General features: G+C 41.2%; 1 protein-coding gene across 2 annotated transcripts in view; it reads right to left on the reverse strand.

Moving 5' to 3' along the window:
* The window catches only part of LOC137290324 (regulator of G-protein signaling rgs-2-like), a 110,935-nt gene that overhangs the window by 80,566 nt on the left and 17,439 nt on the right, over positions 1-12,930 (reverse strand). The window lies entirely within an intron of this gene.

The raw sequence follows: 12,930 nt of genomic DNA on the forward strand, positions 1-12,930 counted from the left end.
GTGGTCAGATCATACTGTTTAATCTGTATGTGAGTTTATACCATTCTTTGACCGACAAGAAGGCATCGCGATTTGCAATAGAGATTGTTTTTTTCATACGCCATTTGAAAAATGTTTTAGTGTTATTACGGGATGTCAGCATTATGTGGGAGAATGTAGTGAAATGACAAGTCTTTGACGTTTGCCTGTCTGGTGAAACATCGACAAAGGTTTGGTGCTGACAAACCAAAAGTGTAACTTTTGAACACAGATTGCTGATTGCCTAAGGGAGACAACTCTCTACAGCGACCTGCATCGATTTAAACAAAATCGATCACTTAAAGATCACTTAAGTGAGATAAAGTTTCATGAACTAACGTCACCATAAACATTGTGCAAACGTGAACAAGGATTTTGTCTTAACACGGCCTAAGAAGTCTTGTGAATATGTGAAGCCCATTTCTGGAGCCCCCCGCCATGATATGGCTGGGGGACCAAATGGCGCCTTAGCAACAAGCTATCCCGCGGTGACGCAAAGACGCGATCTGTTTGGTTGACGGGTGATCGGTGGGAACCATACATAGTCAAAACTACACTCACTCACACGTGGTGCATTAAACAACCAGTTTTGGATTTGTGGTGACATACGGTTTTTAAATGTACATAAACTTAATGAGGCACAATACGTATCTGAAGTAATAAGATGTCAAGTGTATCGGAATATTAATATGATGCGACTAAGACAACGATCCAGGGCTCCCCTTCAGGTTTCATTTCCGGGTTAAGAACACTTCTTTTTTTCATCTATTTACCTTAGCTATGTTTGTCTGAAAAGATTCAATCCTTTCTGTTTTAGCGGAAATATGGTTTAACACACATTGAGCAAGATGAGATTGCATGCTGGGATAATTCATACGCTTCCTTTAGGGTCAGTTTGCTAAACTGTCCTTTCACAAAATGATAAATGATTATGTCTCCGCCCCGTAAGTGCTTTGTACTGTAAACTGTCAGTGCGGTTTAACTCTTTGTTTCTAATGGCAGCTTCTCTATGCGAGTCTTACTGATCTCGTGATTATTCAAAATTCGAAATTCATCTTTACACATTCCCTGAAGTTACAAATATATTTTGAGAAAAGAATATTCTATATTCGGTGAAAACATATAGTTGCAATCTTATGTGTGTTCCATGCGAACAATATGTCATGTACTATATAATCTAATCTACACATCCTACCGTGAAGATCCGCGTTAGAACTGACTTCATGCTTGTCGTAAGAGGCGACAAACGGCATCGGATGGTCAGGCCAGATGACGGTTGACACATGTCATCTTATCCCATCTGCGTAGATCGATGCTCATGCTGTTGATCACTGGATTGTCTGGTCCGGACTCAATTATTTACAGACCGCCGCCATATAGCTGGAATATTGCTAAGTGCGGCAGAAAACTAAACTCACGCACTAATCACCATATTGCAACCTCCTACTCCTGCTTCAGATGAAACTGATGACTCATCATTTCCCAAGGGCATAGGCGAGTGTCTCTGCGATGAGAAGCCAAATCCTCGTATATTCAGTCGAGACCGTCCAATGTTATCGTGAGTGGCACATCGCATCTCCTGTGGATACTTGTATTACTTTAAACTGAGACCTTGCTTATATGCTATACTCTTTTAAAAATTAGGGGAACATTTTAATTCACTTTTGAAAACTTTGGGTGATATATCAGAGTTAATGAAAGATGATGTGATAATAATGAATGTTTCGAGGGTGCATCACTACTTCCTTGTGACCGTAGCTGTTTGTGCAGTAATCTCTTTTGAAAGATAATTGCTTTATGACGTGAAATTTGCATATGTAAGAATTTCATTTTCAAACAAAACAAGAACGGCTATAAACAAACACCAACAACTGTGTGATGCAAAACGATTGCCAAAATTAATGGTCTAAAGTGATTTATCGACCTTCTTGAAAACCGTGCAAAACTGGAATGACACCCTCTGCACGTGTATGGGGTTACTGGGTGTCTGTCTTTGAAAATTCCTACCCAAACTGAAATTTCGGGTTCCCCTACTTTTTTGGAGAACACTGTAAGTATACACGTATATCTAACCTTAATTCAGGGGATACGATAAGTGATTATAAGACGAGCGTGTTTCTGTATCAAGTCGTCAAACATCAAATCAGACGGATAACCAGTCTCCATTTTCTGACAAGACAGATTAGATTGGGCAAAAGGATGAGAACATTATTTCAACGGACCACGAAAAGATCGCGAAAAGGGACCACACCCTTCGAAAATAACATCTTGTGAGTGAATGAGTGAGTATGGTTTTACGCCGCTTTTGATAATAATCCAGCAATGCTATGGTGGGGGACACTAGAAATGGGCATCACACACTGTACCTTTGGGGGAAATCGACCCCGGGTTTTCGGCGTGACGAGAGAACGTCATAACTACTAGTCTACCGACGACTGTTTAGTTACACGTGCAGTTTCCGTGGATAGATGTACAAAATTGGTCTCAACAAATAGAGTCGTCATTGAGTCGAATTGTGAGTAATGAGTAAAAGTAATTTTACGCCGTTTTAGTTATAGTCCAGTAACATCATGGCGGGGTACAACAGAAATGTGCATCACATACTGTACCCTTGTGTGGAATCGAGCCCGGGTCTTGGGCGTGACGAGCGAACGTCATAACCGCTAGTCTACCCCACTTCCCCTACCACTTTGAGAAGAAATCCGAATGACCTTTTCAAAATGGGATCTATGCGATGTACCGAATTCATTTAAATAGGTTCCTGGCATGATTAACCTCAATAACAAATTGAGTTGTATAACAAACAAAGAAACAAATACACACTGACGACACCATTACAGTCGTACCTCATTGCCCTCGTGTGACTCCGGGATCCCAAGCCCACCGCTCTCTTGTATAAAGGAGTAATCGATAAATTGAAAACATATGTCTTCTACAAAAAGGAAATTAACATTACTTCCGCATTGTGACGTCACTGTTCGTGCCCAACTGAACTGCACCTAATGATGTTAGTTAGATCTGGCTCTCTCAATGACACATGACTTACTTATTCATAACCTAAACAAAAAGGAAATTAACATTACTTCCGCATTGTGACGTCACTGTTCGTGCCCAACTGAACTGCACCTAATGATGTTAGTTAGATCTGGCTCTCTCAATGACACATGACTTACTTCTTCATAACCTAAACAAAAAGGAAATTAACATTACTTCCGCATTGTGACGTCACTGTTCGTGCCCAACTGAACTGCACCTAATGATGTTAGTTAGATCTGGCTCTCTCAATGACACATGACTTACTTATTCATAACCTAAACAAAAAGGAAATTAACATTACTTCCGCATTGTGACGTCACTGTTCGTGCCCAACTGAACTGCACCTAATGATGTTAGTTAGATCTGGCTCTCTCAATGACACATGACTTACTTCTTCATAACCTAAACAAAAAGGAAATTAACATTACTTCCGCATTGTGACGTCACTGTTCGTACCCAACTGAACTGCACCTAATGATGTTAGTTAGATCTGGCTCTCTCAATGACACATGACTTACTTATTCATAACCTAAACAAAAAGGAAATTAACATTACTTCCGCATTGTGACGTCACTGTTCGTGCCCAACTGAACTGCACCTAATGATGTTAGTTAGATCTGGCTCTCTCAATGACACATGACTTACTTCTTCATAACCTAAACAAAAATTCGTTGCGTTTTTCAGATTGTACGTCAGTACTCAAAGGGAAATCCAGACCGAGAAAGAGAGAAATGTATTTTCCCAACTGACGTGAAGTCATATTCATTTAGTGACCTGGTTGCGAGACAAATACATAATTAGAGATAATGATTCAAATGCATATCTTCACTTCAAAGTAATGTGGATAATTTATAAGATTTACGTGAAATAATGATTATATTTGATGAAAGTGAGAGGGTAAGCTTTAAAAAATATTCCAGCAATATCACGGCGGGGGACACCTGAAAGGGGCTTCACACATTGTTCCCAAGTGGGGAATCGAACACGAGTCTTTGGTGTGACGAGCGAACGCTTTAACCACTAGGCTACCCCACCGCCTCCTAAGAATGAAAGCGAGGATATATTCCTATTCATTCACCCAACAGTACATACCAAGCACTATCTACTGAAACATGTTTAACTTATGTCTTTTCAAGCTGTTGGAGAACAGTTACGTTCCTTCATAGATGAAACAAATGTCGATAATGATGTGTTATTATGCATCGCTGATCAAGATTGCAGCATGAGATATAATGTACCATTATCAAAACCACCACAAAGCTCCGACAGGAGGTAATTCATGAATTGAGAGCAATTAGTAGAACCTCGATTGTCCTGTATGCTAGAGTGTTCTTACTAACGACGTCAAAATAGAGTGCAATACCCTCATTCCGTCTAGTTTCTGTGACGTTGGCACTGCGTTACAATCATTGTACAATCAAAATGCATTCGCTTCCAGGTATTATATGAGGTGCCTCGGAGCACACAGCGAGGATTCAAATGAGTGAGTGAATATGGTTTTACGCCGCTTTCAGCAATATTCCAGCAATATCATAACGGTGGACACGAGACATGGACTTCACAAATTGTACACAGGTGGGGAATCGAACCCGGATCTTTGGGATGACGAGAGAACTTGTTAATCACTAGGCCACCACAGAGCCCAACGAAGCCAAATGAAACTAACACATGAGGCAAGGTATGTCCTAGGTAATTGTCAATTTGTTCAAGTTTCCTTTGAATGTTATTTTCAAAACACTGTTTTTGTTGTCCCAAAAAGGTATAATTTTGCACATTAGTTTAGTTTATGTCACGCTTTGCTGCATAATGATACATAAAAAGTAATGTTAGATGTTTTATTACCTTAATAACACATGCTGCTGCGAAAAGGTGAACTCATAAGACATACGTACATCGCAAATGCGTTATCAGATTTCAGCTGAATAAACAGTTCGAGGATATAATCTTGGAAGGTGAGTGGGGAGTGGACATGAAATGGGGATATATTTCGTTTATTTATACATATTTTTCACCTTTAATCAAACCTTATTACTGCGTCCATTGCATTGCACCGCCATATACATATAGTAGTGTATGCTGTCTTGCTTTGGGAACCTAACCTGACGCACACAAAAAACTTACACATCTTATGGTTGCTAACATGAAACAAAAAATGGATATTCAAAGATGATTTCACACACATATAGATGTGTTTTGACTGTACGTTTTCAGTGTTCCAACATCTGTTGTCAGCTTAGTAACGTTTAGAAAACGTTTGCGTTTTGTGTAGTTCCATTTCGTCGGTTGTTGGAAGATAATTTTTGTTGTTTTGATTCGAAACTGAGTCTTTCGTTCACAATGTATATATTAATAACACGCCAGTGTTTCAGGAAACTACATAGGTTGTTTGCAAACAATGTCTATTGTCACAAAGCTTCAATGGAAGTTACAACCATTGTTGAGGACATATTTAGGACTGTCCTAAAATAAAAGTAACTCATATTATTTTATTTTATTTATTCATAGCTGCTTTAACAATACATCCAGTTGGTTTGCAACAGGACACGGAAATAGAGGGGTGAAAACCCAGAAACAATGAAACATCGTTCGTTCATTCTCTCGTTTGGAATTATTCTAACGCCGTTTTATTTTAACGTCGCTTAGTATCTGAATGTAATAGAACCTAGAGAAATCATTTACTTCATTTAGGGTTTTAACATTGCAGAGAGGGCTAGGCTGTAGGGGAAATAATGTGGTTCAGGGACTGTGAGACAGACCAGGCTTTAACATTGCAGGGAGGGCTAGGCTGTAGGGGAAATAATGTGGTTCAGGGACTGTGAGACAGACCAGGCTTTAACATTGCAGGGAGGGCTAGGCTGTAGGGGAAATAATGTGGTTCAGGGACTGTGAGACAGACCAGACTTTAACATTGCAGGGAGGGCTAGGCTGTAGGGGAAATAATGTGGTTCAGGGACTGTGAGACAGACCAGGCTTTAACATTGCAGGGAGGACTAGGCTGTAGGGGAAATAATGTGGTTCAGGGACTGGGAGACAGACCAGGCTTTAACATTGCAGGGAGGACTAGGCTGTAGGGGAAATAATGTGGTTCAGGGACTGTGAGACAGACCAGGCTTTAACATTGCAGGGAGGGCTAGGCTGTAGGGGAAATAATGTGGTTCAGGGACTGGGAGACAGACCAGGCTTTAACATTGCAGGGAGGACTAGGCTGTAGGGGAAATAATGTGGTTCAGGGACTAAGGGACAGACCAGGCTTTAACATTGCAGGGAGGGCTAGGCAGTAGGGAAAATAAAGTGGTTCAGGGACTGTGAGACAGACCAGGCTTTAGCATTGCAGGAAGGACTAGGAAGTAGGGAAAATAATGTGGTTCAGGGACTGTGAGACAGACCAGGCTTTAACATTGCAGGGAGGGCTAGGCTGTAGGGGAAATAATGTGGTTCAGGGACTGAGGGACAGACCAGGCTTTAACATTGCAGGGAGGACTAGGCTGTAGGGGAAATAATGTGGTTCAGGGACTGTGAGACAGACCAGGCTTTAACATTGCAGGGAGGGCTAGGCAGTAGGGGACATAATGTGGTTCAGGGACTGTGAGACAGACCAGGCTTTAACATTGCAGGGAGGGCTAGGCTGTAGGGGAAATAATGTGGTTCAGGGACTGTGAGACAGACCAGGCTTTAACATTGCAGGGAGGGCTAGGCTGTAGGGGAAATAATGTGGTTCAGGGACTGTGAGACAGACCAGGCTTTAACATTGCAGGGAGGGCTAGGCTGTAGGGGAAATAATGTGGTTCAGGGACTGGGAGACAGACCAGGCTTTAACATTGCAGGGAGGGCTAGGCTGTAGGGGAAATAATGTGCTCCAGGTATTGTGAAACAGTTTAGTTCGGAATACATTGGATCACCAGTTCTATGGTCCTGAAGATGGTCTATGAAGATCCGGGTTAGAATTGATCTTCAATAAAACATCCTTGTCGTACGAGGCGACTAACGGGATCAGGCAGTCAGGCTCGCTGACTTCGTTGACACATGTCATCGTATCTAATTTGAGTAGATTGATGTTCATGCTGTTGATCCCTGGATTATTTGGTCCAGGTCCGATTATTTAAATACCGCTGGAAGATTTCTGACTGTGGCATAAAACCAGTGCATATAGTATTTTCCGCGTACAAATATGACAAATATATTTTTAAAATATAAGAAAAGAAAAGAAAAAATATAATGCTTTAGAATCGAAACACTGTTTTTGTATTTCTTTTCAAGATTTTTCTTTCAATTTGCAATTACATTTTTAGAACTAGGAAAATATGAAATCACAATGGCGCCCCGCAATCTATTACAACGAGTATACCTTCTTTAAAAAAACACCCCAAATCTAAACATGCTTGAGTAATACATCACACACACTTTGTCACGATCGCATAAATATCTCAGGATGTAAACACGGACGACAAAGCGCTTGGAACAGGTGTGTTCAAGCCTCTATTGATTGACATATTAACCCATTGTATAGATTTGCTCAATGCCCGAGCCGTTTCGACGTTTTACCAGCTGGAAATGAAACAAGAAATCCTGATATCCAAAAATGATAGATTCGTTATGGCATGATTCGTTCAATACTTTGCCCCTAGAGAAGGGGGTTCGCGTTATGTTCTCACTGAAAACGGATTATTACAACGTGCCTAGAGAGCGCAGGATCCAACCAGGACCCAGTCAGGATCCAGGCGGCATCCTTTGCCAAACGGTTACAGCAACGCTTCTCAGGCTCAGTGTTACCATGGAAACCACAGAATCAAATGAAGCCTAAATCATTTTATGCTATGGCTTCCTTCAGTTAGGATCAATTCTGTTTATACTTATTATGCGAGTTTCCACCTGACGTGCCCGTACAAAGGTCCTGATTATCATTTCTTTCATTCGAATAAATAAATAACATGTAATGTTCCCCAAATAGCGACACACTGTCCAGCCTGTGCTTTAGCAAATGCTTGAGATCGCTGTTAAAATGAAACTGGAGAACATGAAAATATGACACGTCACTCGCGAAGTACTGCTCGTCACGTGACTGACGCTAATATCTTCAAATACGATTGGAGTCTTCGGATTAAATGCAGAGGGATGCTGTTGCGAAATACTTTAGGATTATAATGTCAAGGCTTTTTATGAGAATTCTCAGGAATGGACACGTGTCATCTGTGCAGGCGTGGCACGTACTGAAACACGGAGTAGATTAATTCCAAACTTGTATTAGCCGATTTCAAGATCATCTGTTGACAAAAAAGAAGTAGTGAAAATATTGAATTGTTTTTAATATTTTCCGTGTCTTCTTATTTCAGCATATCAGCCTTATTCCACGTGATCGCTTCTCAAGACCAAAGAGGGACCAAAAAGACAAGAGAAATCTGAAAATGCTTAAATGTTTGTTTTTATTGCAGAACCGATCCAGGTTTCGAGTCATTTAGCCTGACAATTTCTTTCATATCAAATTCATAGTGAATACTCTATAGTCATTCCAATCATGACATATACAGAATGACGTATGGGAATCTCTTCATTTAACAGTAGGAATTTTGACAACATTTCAGACAATTATGCACAGGTATAAGAGCAATTAGCCTAAACCTAGTCTGTTTACTAAACATTTTACAGAAAAAAACGGTTTCTAAGCAAAGTTCATGAAATATAATAAATAGGATCCCAGGAAACCGTCTTCACGTTCCTAATATAACTGGTCATCTAGACTTTCTACACGTTCTAGACTTGCATTTGGTGTATTTGTTTCGGGGTCTGAATAACGGACTTCATGACAATCACTAGGCGCTCTTGCACATCCCAGGGCCCACTTGCCCAAAGCGATCTTTGCGCTACGACTATGTTAAGCCTGCATTGGAAAAAGAAAGTTATGATCATTGTAGCGCTAAGGCCCGGGGTATTTTAGAGCATAGTTTTGTATGTATGGATGAAATTGTCCTAGTCTTCAAATCAGTCAACATTTAGGCCAATTATTCACAAGTCAGGGGTTTACTGAGTGCTAAATGTTACGTTCAGACAAGCCGATCCACAGGTGGATCAAGACTGCGATGTGGGAGTGCGCATCACCATCGAAAGGTTAATAAATGGCCATTGACACTGTGCAAACCCCAGCCAACCACCCCCTTTCTGAAGCTGTATCCGCTCCTGCGCACTTCAGAGTATTCATGGGTAGAGCGTCCCGACCCACAAGGATATCTAGACTTGCCAAACAAATGAGGTGAGTTCCTATGTGACACAGATTGGTTGGAGAATGTTACTTGGTATGCAAACTAAACATACTTCCTCATCAGGGCCTCCCATCACCAAGGTGACTAAGATAACTTTAAAGCAATGTTAAAGAGTGAGAGTTAAGGATACTTTTAGTAAAGGTTGCTTCGTGCCAAGAACCCTTTTCTAAATAAAGGGAACGTTCAAAGGACTCTGTTAAAGGAACAAATTGTTCTTTGTGTATAATTCATAGCAGTTACTATTGAAACTAATAATTATTGCCTCAGAAGCCTCTGGAAAAGTGGGTTTGATTCCAGCTGCGTCCCTGTCTTTCCTTTACATTAAAGGAACGTCACGCCGAAGACCCGGGTTCGAATCCTAACAAGGGTAAAATGTGTGAAACCCATTCTGGTGTTCCCCGCCATGATGTTACTGGACTATAACTAAAACAGCGTAAAATTACTTTCACTCGTTACTCACAGTTCAGGACAAACTGTTGTCCATGAAACCGCATGGTGAATGAATCGGCCACATTCTGTTATTTGGTCTGTACCGGCTCCCCAGTGTTGCCTACATTGGTTAATGACTCTAACCCGATGCTGAGACCAATTTTGCACATCTATCCCCGGACACCACACGTGTTAACTAAACCGTCGTGCAGACATTTGCCATAAGCCCTGGCGCTCCTTCATATGCTCTCCACTATCAAAATCAAATAGCACACTGTCCACGGAGAATGACCCTCTGGCCGCTGGTCAATACGTTGAGTACACTGTAAGAACTCGAAAACCGGTGCTGGAAACGCTATTACTCGTTTCTTACTTTCAGAGGAAATGGGTCAGTTTAACTTCAGCGGGGGTCACTGACCAGTGCCCGGTATGCTGTATGAGTATTACAACTTTAATACGTACAACTGACCAGTGCCCGGCATACTGTAAGTGTAATAACCTTTAATACGTACCAGTGACCAGTGCGTTTACTAAGGCTTCAGTGTGTGCGTACTATCATAGTATATTAATAGTACGAAATACATTTACCAGTGGCCTTCGCGGCGACAATGAATTCCTTGACCTATCCTCCAACTTAGAAAACATCAAAATCAAAATATTAACGCGGTGACATTTTAATTAATGTTTTACGGTTACGTGACCTTCACCTAGCCAAACAACGTATAAACAAAGGCAAGTCAAGGACGAATGACCACTGGTTCTGTACAGTACCACAAGAATCAAGCACTAGAGCACTTCAAATTACGACGGAAGGTCGAAGGTGAATTGGATTTCACGGGGGTCGTGCATACTCACAACAACAGGTGTACAAGAATGTTCTCTGTGTGAGCGAGTACATGCTTTTTTCAGCGGACACCTGGTGTCACCTTTGACGTTGATTCATATGCAGGGGGTGTTCTTTACTTCATCACGTTAGGGTTTATATGGAAACAAGGTATAAACACTGTCTGGACGCGTGGCTTATGTCTAACTGAGGTCACCTCTAAGCCAAACATGCTCGGATGGCATTTTGCTTGGCAAAGTTGCTTCCCTTTAGGCGTGCCGGAAACCTGTCATCAAGGGTTCGTAAACTCTGCATTTGTCACCTTCTGTTCATCTTTCCACAATCTATTTACAGAAAATATTACGACAGAAAACAAATTTTAAGTGTATTTAATTACTCGTTACTTTTATTTGAAACACAGAGATATTCAAAGAAGTTTATTTGTTGTATGATGGGGATTTGAGAAAGTGTCTATGTATACTCATGTAGATAGATTGTACATGTAGTATGTAAACTGCGGATGTGTATATGGTCAAAAAAGCCCTGCAATTGTCACGTCCCTTCATCATGCTGCCACATCATGAAATAACCGAAATAATGTCCAGGCACTCATTCAGTACGAGGTGAGGTGAGGTGAGGTGGGGTGGGGTGGGGTGGGGTGGGGTGGGGTGGGGTGGGGTGGGGTGAGGTGAGGTGAGGTGAAACGTTAACGTCGTGCTTAAGAATCTTGTATGCGTGATTGCTTGTACTAGCCCAGACTCCAGCTGGTTTTATAGTGCCAGCTCACCGAGATACACATTATACTGACTCCGAGCCGACCATTAATATGCGTCCACCAGGCATGAACCATAGAATAACACTTACAACTATTCAACTATTTTAAACAGAGGTATCTTTTCTAACGAAGCATTTTTGGGGGAAAGTGTGAATTTGTGACTACTTGAATTTTAAATGAAATGATCGCAAAAGCATACTGTGACTACATGGTACGTTTTTCGTCATTTCCATTCCAATTCTGAATCCCGATTACAAAATGAGGTGTATGTTTACGTTATCCCAGAAATGATGTGTATTGGACTCCTTTACCACGTGCCCCGACATTTATACGCCAGGTTTCTGACTGGTCGGAATACAAAACATTATCGCTGATGTTACCGCTGATATCCATTTGAATTAAGACCAATCAAAGTGTTACTTGCTATTCAGCTCGGACGGTGGTGTTACAAGCGAGTAGTGCTTCCGGACATGGTACTGCAAACAGCGTAGAAAATCAATATCAAGTTCAAATATCCTATGAAATAATGCTCCAAATATTAATGGACGTAATGCCACTGAAAAGGGTAAAGATACTGCGCCTAAAATCAATGTAAGAGCAAATATTAATTTATAGATCGAATTTTGTGTAAAATTGACAGAAGATTGGAAGAGGCAACAGCACAATGTGTAAAGACATCTCTGACAATGATTCAGGAAAATAGTACAGCGAATGAGATTGTTCTTGTATTCACTCCCCAGGAAGCTGTGAGAATCAATGAGATTTCTGTCAGGTAGTTTCTGTCCTTACATCTGCTACGGTTTGTTTTAGTTTGTTTGTTGTTTACCGAGGCACAGTCTGCAACTTTTTCAGTTAAATGGAATCAGGTCCTGTTATTGACATCATGAGCACCAATCGACGCATTTGAGACACGATGACATGCATCACTGAACCTTATCACCCTTTACTGTTGGTGGTCTTTTACGACAAGGAAGGGGAGCTGAAGATCAATTCTAACCCGTATCTGCTCGGGAGCGGTGAGAATGAAATAGTAGCAATAACAACAGTTGTAAGAGTGGCACATTTGAGGTAACTCCAAAACGTTATTGTACTCTATTCAACACATTTCTATCCTCCAGAGTAAATATCAATGGAGCCTTGCTTTGGCAACAATGACGTGAAAGGCTCCACATCAACATCGACAGCAGGTGTTAAAAAATGCCGTCACTGTCACCCACGTCACTGCTAAACATGACGCCAGATAATTAGATACTTGTGACTGGATACATCAGTCTATTCCTTGTAAAATCATTTATCACCAACAAACAACCACTACGAGTTCTACAGCAGTAGTAACGAACTGCCGGGGCTTTCCAGTTTAATTGACCACGTCCGGTCAAGCCGTGCTTGACCTCAATATATTACGGGGTAATTTAGACACAGGGTTCTGTATATGAAAACAGGACGATATTTTGTTGGGAGGGAATCAGTGCATTCATAGGGAGGGAATCAGTGCATCTCTGCTGAACAATGTAACCGCAATGTTTCTAACACTGCACTAGCGTGTCGTCGACTGAAGCCGTGGCTCATAGGAAAAGCTACTATTTAGCAGGCTA

This window comes from Haliotis asinina, chromosome 7, assembly GCF_037392515.1.
Source record: "Haliotis asinina isolate JCU_RB_2024 chromosome 7, JCU_Hal_asi_v2, whole genome shotgun sequence".
In the NCBI taxonomy this organism is placed as follows: Eukaryota; Metazoa; Mollusca; class Gastropoda; order Lepetellida; family Haliotidae; genus Haliotis; species Haliotis asinina.